The 12,973-nt window shown below is 40.0% G+C and overlaps 1 protein-coding gene across 1 annotated transcript in view; it reads right to left on the bottom strand.

The window, feature by feature from the left end:
* Positions 1-230: 230 nt before the first annotated feature.
* Positions 231-12,973, bottom strand: part of ackr3a (atypical chemokine receptor 3a) — a 32,708-nt gene continuing 19,965 nt past the window's right edge. The window contains exon 3 of the transcript XR_015859848.1: positions 231-1,168. The gene's annotated coding sequence lies outside the window, so the exon portion shown is untranslated. The remainder of the gene's footprint in view (positions 1,169-12,973) is intronic.

Below are 12,973 nucleotides of genomic sequence, written 5' to 3'. Positions count from 1 at the left end.
CCCCACGGACGTAAAAACAAAATGTCAACAAGTCGGTCTTTTCCAGCTTGGATATGACATTGTTTTGCTGCATGAGAGTCGATTCCAATTTTCGGATGTGCACTTCAAAATCCCTAAATGCTCCTCACCCCAGTTGAGGGAATTTGTTCCAACTTAAGCGTTCTCCACAGTAGGTCCGACAGCTGTTGGAAACACCAGACAGGGTCAAGAGACAAACTTGGCCCACATGCTCAGGTGAAATATATGATTCCCTCTTTATTTTTTTAGAGTGGCTGATAGATTTTACATGAAAAATGCCTTAGCACGCATGATAAATTGTTCCCCAAAACCTCACCAGAGTTTAAATAATTCTGTCCTCAGCACATTTGCTTAAAAGTGCACTCTGCAGAATTCACATAACCTGATTTCCAACGAAAAAAAATCTCATGATTTATTTATTGTTGTCGAGGCGCATATTTTAATTTTTTAAAAAAAAGTCTCATGGCGTACGACCAAACAAAAATGTATTAACAAGTGGAAACGCAACGACAAATCATGACAATGACTTGCTGTTATCGGGGCAAACTGACAAGTACGTGTACATCCGCTGCTTAAGCGACATTTTTGGAAGACGCACATCCTGACCTTGTGTTGCCCTTCAAGCTATTAACCTCCCACAGAGAACGGACGCAAGTCAGAGCAGTGGAGTGATAGCTTACAGCCCTCTTGAGACCAGCGGACCTAGCAGACAGCACTCCTAGATTTTATTGCAGGGCACTGGGCTTTAAGTGTTTTCATTTAGCCTTTAGTATCCCTTTGAGGCATTTCCCGACTCTTTTATTTCTTCTTTTCCACCGATTGGCAGTGTAAAAGGCTAATATTGACTTTACAGATGCTTTTTTGTTTAACACTTCAGGCTTTAGTGGATGTTGGCCTCTTTCGAGTGGCCCAGCAGTGGATGCTGGCAGAGAGCCCAGTGCGTGTCAATGGACATAGAGCTCATCGCATGGACGAGGCGGGGAGTGGAGAAGGTTATCCTACAGAGATGGAGCGAGGGAGATGCTGTAGATTTCGAGGTCAAAGTTCAGGCATAACCCAATCCTGTGAAGTTATGATGTCATCCATCACGCTAGCCACAAAAGGCAAGTAAAAGAGATCTCGAGGATTCACTTGGCTTCGCGCCTGCAGCCTGAGGAAAGTATAAAAGGAAAATATAGAGTGAGGGTTCTGGGAGGAGAAAAATATAGATTACAGTCGAAAATCCTCACCAACACCCAACTAATCCTTTTGGAGTAATACACAAGTGTTGTTTTCCAGACTGGGTGTTCACTTACTGGCTTACGTAAGGTCAGCACGAGAGGTTGGAGGTGGTTCATCAGGGTGACGTTTTTCTGAGTGCGCTCATTCATTACTCAAAAGAGATACAATGAACGTGCGACGGAGAACATCTTGATTTATAGTTCTCATTCGCCTGCCAAGTGTTTAAATGGATGGACAGGACCACTGATAAAATCCTCATCCGTCTGCTCGACGTGAGCTAAGCACGGCTGCAAATACTGCAAAAGAAGTGGGAGTGGGTGACCCCGCTGTGTCCAAAGGTCAAATCATTTGCCAACTGGAACAAGGAAAGCTCATTAATTAGCAGATTATAGCTGGCCTGTTTAATCTATACAAAAACACCACACATTTCACATACCAGGCCATGTCTTGGACAGGAACAACGACTTCACTGTCGTCAATGCCGGTTGCCTAGCAACGGCTCTCATAGGCCAAAGAAAGAAATAATAAATATTTGGCTTTTATCATCATCATTATGAAAGCATTTTAGCCATGTATGTGAACATTTGGATTCAATAATGGGTTGAGCCAATAACCTGCACACTGGTAATTTTGGACCCTTCCTCTTTACAAAATCTGTTTCACTTCACTAATATTCTTAAAGATGGCTGATGTGAATTCCTCTGAAGTGCGTGAAATTCTTTTTGAAAAAGACAGGTTTAATAAAGTAGTTTCAAAAGAAGATAAGTAAAACAGAAAGCTTGCTGCGGGATTAATAAAGTACAGTTCAAAATGAAGATAAGTACGATACCAAGGGAGCTATTTAGGTAAGGTGAATAAAATACAGTTTTAAATTAAGATGATGTTCTATCTAGTTTTAAAAGAAGGTAGGCTAGCTATGGGATTAGGAAGATATGACAGCTAAGATATCATTCAATCACCCTAATGTATTTATAAAACACTAAAAACAACAGCTGTGTCACAAAATTGTGTTGAGGATGAATTAAATGTGATTACATAAAACATTAGGAACCTAATCAGCTATAAATAAATAAAAATACAGAATAAAAACCATCATCTCATGCTAGATTCACAGCCAAAGAATAACTGTGAAATTTTATTGAAGGAGCCTGGTATTAATAAAGAACATCTATATAAACGATGTATGCATCAATCATGTAAATGAAGATAAGTTAGCCAAATTGCGGGTGTGGCCTCACAAAGACAGATTGTTTTTTAAGTCGTATATTTCCAAAGGCATCTGCCTCTGGCCTGTGTCACGCAACATTGGCAGAACACGGCTATCCTCTGTCTCGGCTTTGTCTGCACCTCACCCATAACAAGAGCATAATCATGAGCACAACATGATCTGGCATGACACGTGTGGATTTATTTTCTTCAAGTCTTTTGACAGTCACTAAATTGTACTTGCACATTCCTGCACTAGTGAGACAATCATGGATCCTTGGCAGGAATTCCCCTTCACTTACCGTCTGTTTTCTTGGGGAGGTGAGGATGAGTTCATCCACGCCATTGAGAATTGTGTTCACTATTTCATTAGCGTAATTATTTAATAAGAGCATTAACGAGTTACACTGTGAAACGTGTAAAGATTGTTTTCAGATATGTAATTGTAATTTAATGTTTTTTTTAAGGTGGTCCCTTTGCATTCCTTGTTAATATAATAAATACCAGATGGAATATGGAATTTATTTGCCATTCAAGCCAAGTTATCATCGTTTTGTCTTTGTTTCCAAGTGGATTTAGAGATATAGTGACAGTTTTATGAGAAGACTGAAAAACGGTCTAGCATACCACCATACCAGGGAACCTACAATGCTGCCTTTCATTGTCTGGCCCATATAAAATTTACTTACAATTTCTCTAAGAGACTATACAAAAGTTTATACAACAAATACTTTTCATAAACTAATATAATTAATCATAAAACGTTCCCACTGAGATACATTTATGTAGACGGTACTGAACATAACTTGTTGCTATGCAGAATTCATGGGGCACAATCTTGTGTGCCCCTATCCATCTACTTTTGTGTGAAGACATGAATTGTCGTTGAGGCTTTGGGCATGTCAAATATTTGGAAAAAATATATAAATTTTTATTACTTTACAGAAAATAAAGAAAAAAAATTGGCCATTTTTTTTTTTATATTTACTGTAACGGTTTGCGTTAGCATTCCTGCTTATCACTAAACTAATATACGGTAAAGTCCGTAATATTGGACTGGTATTATAACTGTGTCATCTTTAAATGTTAAATTAAATCTGACAAATGTATCTTTTATCACCAGAGCCTCATCTGTTGGATTATTTGAGGCACTACCCCTAATGCAGATATAGATTTGGATGGAATTCAAAAAGTTAGTGATGTCAGGGGAGTGCAGGTGTGGGGGTCACGGGGGTGTCCCTCCTGGTTTTCCTCATCAGTCATTCCTGAGGTGCACATCTTGTCCAGATGTTTTGCACGTAAGGACGCATACCGAGGCATCTATACCTTTCTTCCACTGCACTGCAAATGTGACTCCTCGAGAAATGCCGAGTATAGAGTTCACCGTCAGTTAGTTGGAAGTCAACACACCCATTCAGATTTATAAATATACATTCCCCATATGAAGTCCTCGGCGAGGCCTTCGTGTCAGGCAACGGTGTTATGACTCTCCATCTGAAAAGTCAGCCTTGACCGCCACGCCAGAGTCGGTTTGAGTTATTCGAGCACTTCTGACTTTTATTTTACAAGTCGTCCCAACAGAGCGACACTCTAACGCCGGTCTGCAAAGTAAACTTTCAGCACGACAATAACATCAAGTCATCCCGACCAGGGGGACTAAAAAACAAGATTGCACAAAACTGCTGAGCCACTATTTTATTTGGCAAATCCCGAGTTTCAAATCTGAGTTAGCAGTTGTGACAATCCTGAAACCCAAACTTATGTCTTTCTTATCTTAATTAACCATTTATCCATCCATCTAAAATAATAAGATTATAACTCAAGTAAAACAACCAGCGAATGAAGAAAAGGCTTAATTTTTGGGGTCTACACGCTAAGCTATACAATGTAACACAAGATGAGACCGGCCAGGGTATTTTTACGGGAAAAAAAATGTTATGTCTTCAAAGGTATTCAAAGCTTTCATGGTACTGTAGTTTTCTTCTTCTGATTTTTTGCCCCACCATCTTTTTCAGATAAAACAAACCACAAGTTGACTGAACTGACATTTATGAGAATATGAAAAGAATAAGAATTTACTGTGTTGTTCACACAGTTACTCTTGCTGTATATCATAAGCCACTTAACTCTTTGGCTCATTTACAAATCAGCCAAAGGGGTTGCACGGAAACATTGGGGTGATTAATTATTTACGTAAACGAGCCCACCTGATGATTTTACAGCGTGGTCTAAAACTACCTGGCACTTGCACGCGTTGCCCCCGACACCCACGATGTGCAGGCGGCACATTTTACTGCACGGAAAAGCTAGCATAGACCATCTGCGCAACACAAGTCTTGAATCACCAATGAAGAATTTGCAAGAAATTTTTGGGGTGAGATCTGCGTTGGCATTTACAGGGTCACCTACTGAGCACTATTTATACCAATATAATCCGCATTGTGGGAAGAAGCTAGGAGGAAAGTAGGAGATTTTTTTTTTAAAGTGGATTAAAAGGGGAAATTAATTAAACAGAGCGCAGACTATGCAAAAGTGCACCTGCTTTACTGACATTCTTGTGGTTTCCACCAGTGGTGGAAAAAAGAAAGCTGAAGTGAGTATTTATTTGAGGATTTTTAATTTAATTTTTGCACGCTTAAATTTGTTCCATGGGTATAGTAGTCAAAAATAATATAACTGATTAAGTGAAAATAAATCTAGAGTATAACTATTTCCATATCTAGCTTCCACCCTCGCAAATGTCCAGTTTTGTGGCCTGGTGTGGCTCAAGCTCGCTGCATGTGTGTGACCCACCCCACCCATTTAGTAGGCCCAAGTGATGGATGACGACTGGAAGCCGTGGATCTGTAGTTTACTCTGTTGGAGCAGCTACCACAGTTACTGATGATGGATGTATAAGAGTGTGTCTGCAGATAATGTCTGGAGAGAATGAGTGACGGCTCGCCTGTGTGTGCGTGCCTTGCTTGCGCCCGTATATGCGTTTGTACGTGTGACGCGTTCCAGATGTTAACCTGGCATTATTGATTACGAGGTGACTTGCTAGCGAGGGGAAGCTATTTAATACTGTAGCGAATAGGGGGTGAAACACACACCGACACACACCTCCTGCCTTAAATGTGTGTTTGTTCGACCCCCTCACCGCTCGTCTAGAATTACAGGATCATGCACCAAGTGTAAGGTCAGGATGGAGAGCCAAAGTTTAGGTTGCAGCCTTTTGCTGTACCGTCTCGACCTCAATGAAAACAGTCATTCATCAGTCTACAGCGAAGAGAAACACACTGAAAGAGCTCAAACAATAAAAGGATTCAGGATATAACCAAGGCGGTTATTTTCAGATTATTCGTGATTTTTAAGACTAGGAGTTCACATTTCAAATGCAAAGCCACTTCGGAGTTTGAAGTCGGGGATTTAAAATGATCCGCTCAGTGCCCTTGTGAGGGTTAACCTGCGTATTTAAGTATACTTGACTGTCTGAGGGGAGCAGTGCTAAGAGTCGAAGCACTTTACTGAATTACTTTTCAAAGTCATTTTTTTCCTGGTCTTCTATTGCTAAGGCCAAACGGGTGTCTCAGAGCACTGCAGCGCTGACCTTTACACTTTGACCATCAGTTATTATCGCATTCACAAGCTTGCATTTGAAGACAGTTTCACACTTAGTGGAATTTACAGATTCCCTCTGAGTGATGTTTCGCCATCTAGAGAAGTCCTTACACCCTGAGTGTGTGGCAAATGCTTCAATCACTTAGCCATTGGATCTCTATATATTTTAGCACACAATGCTATTTTTATGACCTTGTGGGTTAGTGGTTCACGTAGCAGATGCTTATGCATCGCCTGGACTCTCCCCCGACCAACTCTTTTCCTTTTTCACAATAGCCCCTTTCACACTGCTTGTCAAAACTGTTTTTTCAATTTTCCGGTTGCAGATATAGCATTAGAGGCGGCAAGGCGCCTATGAGAATGTTAGTAGTGAAACGCTGGGACATGGGTGTGAAGTTTGACACTTGCTGTTGTGTTGAAAGAAGTGCTCACTGTCTGACATCTGCTTTATACATCACACTAAATTCTGGCATTGATATCATCATACAATTGACACGCTGCCAAGTTGCTGTGTTTTGGGGTAAACGTGATTAAACGGCGTAAAGGCATAGCCTAGCACCCTATCACAGAAAGTCAGTTGTGATCAACAAAAGCGACAGGAAAAGCAGTATAGAAAATGTATGAATGAACCACGGGCATTGTTTCATTTTGTTTCGCTATCGCTGCAGCGTGCGTAAAGGGCTCACTCATAAGACAAAGTGTTTATCCTAATCTTGATTTTGAATCGCAAACATTTAAAGCTGGATCGGGCTTGGGTTTCCATCTTAGGGTATATGCGTCATAGCAAAGTCCCAAAACCGCTGATAACGTCAACAAAGAAGTATAATAAACAGAGGACAACGAAAAAGGCAGTTATGTGAACCACTACAACTATAGTCCAAAAAACAAATTTTTGTATTACCACCATGATGTGATTTTTCCAACTCACCAACCAACATAATAAACACACTGGTGGTAGCTGCATGAACAGCAACTAAAAAAGTCTCTCCCATTAGACCATGCAGGAAAATGGGAAAAGCCTCACCACAGGGAATGATTACATGCAGACTGAAGCGGTTGAATCTCATAAAAGATCCTCAGAAGTGGATTTATCCAGACAAAGGAAGACATCTGGTTACCTCGAGTCTACTGGATCAGTTGCACCTCAATTAAGCAAAACATTGGAACAATCCACCCCTCCCCACCACATCTTCAAATATGCGATACGGCTCGGTGCTAATCACTTTATTAACTGTTCAAAGCGACCTGTACGGCTGGGTTAATCCTACATCTTTCTGCTATTTACGAACAATGAAATAGCTGCAGCTGTGCCAACACTGACAACTGAAGGCAAATAAAGCGGGTAATTGATATGCGGCGAAGACTCAACACCACGGTGGGGGTGACGAGCGGACGGCCGAGCACAAACGGCCCAGTTCAGCTTCTGGAAAGCTATTCAGAACCAAAAAGAGCCTGAGGGCGAATACAACCCTCGGCGTGTTTTCACTTGGTCAATTGTACGGGTGATGGCTGAGACTGGGTGTCACACGAACAACCATTGGGTGTGTTGCCCCTCGGCTTCCCCAGACGTTAGGCCCGTCCACGCCCTCCCCACCCGGAAATGGCAGCTTCCTCCCACCCATTCATCTCACGCTGATTTGTTTTATTTCTCAGGAGCTGTTTTACAAACTCATTTGTCAAGCCCTGTGAAACTGTGCCTAGCAAAACAGCAAAGAGGAAACTCTCTTTGGTGGGCCGAAACGGATCAGAGGAACATCAGAGGCGTGGAGTCGACCTCATCTGTGGCGACGCGCAGATCTTTTGGGTCTCAGAATTTGAAGCAGACGGTCAAATGTAGTTCAACACAAGCTGTTGAACGCCATGTATCACATCATTCTAACAAGAGTTAAACCTCAAGAAAGTTTCAGTTTCAGAGCCGCCACAGAAATCTAGATGAGCACCTCTTGTTCGTTGAATGACACACTACATTCTTTTTTTTGTTTGCCTCAGGGTGTGACTTGTGTTCGTTTCCCCGAGAGAGAAAACACCCAGTAAAGCGATACGAGTCCAAAACTATCACTCCAGCTATTCACAAACAAAAGTGATAGCCAGAAAGAGGCAACAAGATATATATTTTATATTTATATTCCTTCATTTTGTCAGATGGACAGCAGAACTGCCCAAGGCATTTTAACATTTTACAAGAACTAGAATAGCAAAGAAAAATAAATAAAATTTTAGTTATATGTGCTGTCTATGAAATGCATTTTTTCCAGTTATCTAAAAATGATAAAATAGGACTTGAGTAATCATGCTATTGAGCTAACAATTTTGAAAACCCACAAAAGAAGAAGAAGAAAAAAATATTTTGGCATGAGACTTGAACTGTCAAACGAAGACGACCCAAATTTTCTAGATACAATTTGGAATTTGAATTAGCAGACCAAAAAAAAAATGCCAAGAGTCTGTCAAACTAGCAACTCTCCCCTTAATTCTCTTCTTTGTGGCTAGACGCTTCTTCCTTGACAATCACGCCAGATTTCTGTGGTTCAATAATAAATAATAGAGGATATGCGTATGTAGAGTTTCAAAACCCCACACGGGGTCACGGTTTTTCCGTTGCGGCATGTCAGTTGATGTGAGTTACTTTTATCACTTGGTGTGCAACCAAGACTCAATGACTATTTTTTTTTTTGTTTCGATGGTTCACTCACTCGGTGTGAGGTTGGCCAGAGATGCCTGGGAACTATTAAAAGTTGTAAAAACAAAAATACTAAATGTCTTTTAGAATAAAGTACAAACTTACTCTTATAAGACTGAATGTAATCTAGTGAAGGGCTTCTGCTTAATCAAAACCTGCTTAAGGGTTGGATTTCACAAGAGCGGCGCTTCCTGGGAAGTGTGATAAATGTGTCAGCTCTTGCAAAAAGACGAAATACTTCCAAGGCAAGATGTTTATGAAGCTTATTAAAGCGGGTTCACGTACCCTGTTTTTCTCTGAATGAACAAGCGTGACTTTTTTTCGTCTCAGTGAAATTCCAGCGAGTGACCCCGGACTTGAACCAAGGAGGACATTTGTCTATGTTTGACTTAATCGCAGACAAAACAGCTCTTGCAGTCGAAAGGTTGATGGGGTTTTCGTCACATTGGGAAAACATATAAATCTTTCTCTGGAGGATACCAAAATAAAGCATTGTCGTTCTATCATTGTGTCACAGGAGACAAAATAAGCCAAGATTATTTTATCGCAGGAATGGGGCTACACCAGGGCAAGGGCGTGCCATAGCAATGAAATTAAGTGGACTGTCCACGTACTAGAAAAAATTAAGCAATAACTCATAACTAGCAAAGCGCTGACTCGCACTGGTACTGACATATTTTATACCCTCCCTCTTCTTTTGTCATTAACAGATAGAGTGTTTTATACAGTGGTCAACTAATTTGACAGTTACGATTAGTGGAAGGGATTATTTCTATTAAAATTTATTTTTATTTTGTGCTTTCTATATAATCAATCTATTATGTAATCATTTTTTAAAAATATTTTTTTAGCATTATATTTGTTTAATTTTTAAAAAATATTTTTTATCATATTATATTCACTCTTAAGAAAAATAACACACTTGCTAATCTCTAAAACAGATGCCTCTTTCTGGCTGACACTTTTGGGATGTTTTATCATTGACACTAGCCGAGCTGATCGTGAGTTCACGGTGTCCGACTAAACGCTGGATGAATGGGGAGGTGTGTAGTCTAAACACTGGGCCGGCAGCTTTGGCAAGAAGTGTCAAATGAATCAGGACCCCTGTGTGGAAACCTTTTACGCTCAGGTGGGTCCACTATACAGTTACATCGTGGAAATCTGGTAAAGATTAAGAGTTTTGGCACTCTCCAAAAAAGTCACGGGATGATTTTACAAGGTCTTGAACCCCACCGTTAGATGGTTGAGCATCAGAGAAAACAGCAGGAATCCGAACTCAATGAGTGAAGGTTGTCCTTGGAACACAATGTCTGTTTTGACTGGAGATGGGAGTATTGTCCACAGGGGATGCGCTTTTACTGTGTCCACAGTCGCGACAGATTTTAAATTTTGATGCTGGCTGTTACTCATGATATAAGGAAAAAAATGATGAATCCCAAAGTTTTGTTTTTTCTTCAATTTTTTATGAACTAAAATCAACAATATCAGCTAAGGCGTTTCCTGCATTCACAAAAATCTCCAATTAAATTTCTCAATTAAAATTCAATTAAAATTCTCCATTATACCATTATGTTTCAGAATAATTGTATGTACTCATGTATTAAATCGCCGCCCCGCTGTCAAGATTCTTTTGACTTTGTCTGCTTGGCATCTGCGGGGGTTTTTGCAGTTGCCACGGCCACCAGCAAGCAGTCAGCCGGTCCCCCCCGGTGTAAACAATGAAACTGCAGAGCTGTTGAGCTAAGGCATTCACTTACAAACGCAAATGAATTGAAAAAGGTAAAAAAAAAAAAAAAAACAGTGAAGAGCAGGATGGAATTTCTTCTGTTGTGTTTGACTCTTTCAAACAAGAATCTACTTCAAATATTCAGCGCCAAAGAAAGTCAAACCTGACAAAGAGATTACCAGAGGACAAGCAGGAACAACTCCAGTCAATTATGGTCTTTCTGAGCCACCATAGATGTTGGGTTTTATATATAAAGGTCAAGCTACCCTTAAATTTCTAGATTTGTTTTTTCATTTTTGCTTGTACAGCCTCAAAAATATCATACACAAATCATTCGGTATAAATTGAGTTTTTGAAATTATATTTTTTCCGGATTAATCAATGCAATAATCAATGGGATCATTGATTCAAAAAAGATTTGTTTGTGACAGCTGGTAGCAGCCTTTTTTTATTTATTTTCCAAAACCTCCTTATGAGATTCCTTCCAAGTCTTCATTATTCATCCAAGAGGTTTTAATTTGCTTGAAGTGGGAACAGAGCTATACGTCTGGATATATGCCAGCAAAAACAAATAAATTACAGCTTCTTGTATGTCGGTCAGCATGTTCACATAGTTTCATGTAGGCGCTTGCCTGTGTTAACTTAAAGGACAGATGCTTTAAATTACTCCACACCGGATTATCGTTCATATACACTATCAGTGAGCCATGAAGCCACGGTCCATTAATGGTTTTCATCCCCGGCCAATTAACCTTTGCTGTTAAATCTTGCCCAAACACAGAGGCCCATTATGACTGTCATGAAAGTATATAAAGTAGCTTCTACATAAAATATCTAAAGGCTGGATTTTAGTGTCCATTGTTTGGTTGAGTGAGCCTGAGTCCATAAACCACAAAAACCAATGCTGAACAGACGCTTGGGGGAAAAAACTAATATGGATTCGCGCAGACCTGTCTTCAGAGATTTCACACATACATTTGTAGTGTCATTTTCACACTAAAGCCTTTCGCCATCTGCATGCACAAGAAGCAGAAATAGCACATTCACAAGTCCTGTTGGGTTGGAAAACATTTACATACAAGGAAGCATTAGCATCAACTAGCCATATAATGAGACTCCTTCCCCCATCCCTGCATTGCCATTGTAAATGCTACTCTTGGCGTCTAATTTTGTTTAAAACCGTTCCTCTCGAAAAACTTACTTTGGATTACTTTTCTCTCAGCAAGTAATTTAGCTACTGTTGAAAATTACATTAAAGCTCCCAGTGTTTACCTTCAGAGGACTACGTAAAGCCATTTGGATAGAATTTGGTTTAATTTCTGGGTCTGGATATATACGGTCCGAGACACATTTCATAGTTTTTATACATCTGCTGCCCATTTTCAAATATAAACAATCATAATGGTGATACTTAGGTGATTTTTATGTTTACATTTTTTATATTTATATTTTTATACATAGAACTCTGAAGATAGGACACTGCACATCAACAAACTTCCAGGGTTTTCAGTGTGAAAGTAAATCAGTGTGCAAAAAGAACGCCTTGAAGAAGCTGAGGCATGAGGTCAAAGCAGCAGGCGGTGTCTCGTCTGCTTTTGAAAATAGGGTGGAAAATATCACATGGGCTGAGGGGTTGAGGAAGTGGTGACCCTCACACAGCAGGAGCGCTACAAGGCCAAGATGGCATCATCACAGGGAGGAAAGAAGTTGGACAGTGTAAGAAAGGCATTATCGCCTCCACGCAGTTTTCTCGACCTGAGGACCACCGCTGGTGCAAACAGCTGCTAGTGAGGTTGGCAACGCACCAAGAAGCCGCTGAGCACACTTTTTGAAAACACCTCAGAGACTTTAAATATTGATATTTTTCCCCTTGAAGTTATTCTAAAAGAGAAATAATGTGATGACAGAATAGCAAATAGAACTCCAAAAAAGTTTCCATCCATGCCCAGTAGGTTACAACATGGCAAAAGCCACAAGAAGTTACCATCAATAGTTAAAGAACAGCAAGAATCAACTGTGGGAGGTTTGCATGGGCTCTCTGTGCTTGAGAGGGTTTTTTCCAGCTTCCGCCTGCATTCCAAAAAACATGCACGTTAGGTTCATTGAAGACTCTAAATCAAGGATGCCAAACATAGGTCATGTAGTGGTTATGGTTGCCCTGAGGAAATCGGCTATAACAGTAAAACCGCATACATAAATCTATAATTGCTGGTGGTGAAATGCCAAAATCACGGTACATACCTTTGGTTTTGTGGTCACAAATTTAAAATTAAAACAGCAACATGTCGATTGTTTTTTTTAAGTGATACATCTGATATAGAGCCGTCAAAATTAATCGATTGAATTAATCGACACGTAATCGATTATCAAATTAGTTGACAGCTAATTTGATAATCGAGAAATGGTTTAGCACCATTTTTTTAATCAATTATTAATTTATTGTTAAATCAAGAGATTTGCAAACATCTGCTTTTATCACATAACACAATCACCGCACCAGTAACTGAATCAGTTTCAAAAAG

Source organism: Syngnathus floridae, chromosome 8 (assembly GCF_059516105.1).
Source record: "Syngnathus floridae isolate MCC-2025c chromosome 8, RoL_Sflo_1.0, whole genome shotgun sequence".
Classification (NCBI taxonomy): domain Eukaryota; kingdom Metazoa; phylum Chordata; class Actinopteri; order Syngnathiformes; family Syngnathidae; genus Syngnathus; species Syngnathus floridae.
The sequence above is the reverse complement of the archived record's forward strand: the minus strand, read 5'-3'. Positions and strand labels throughout refer to the sequence as shown.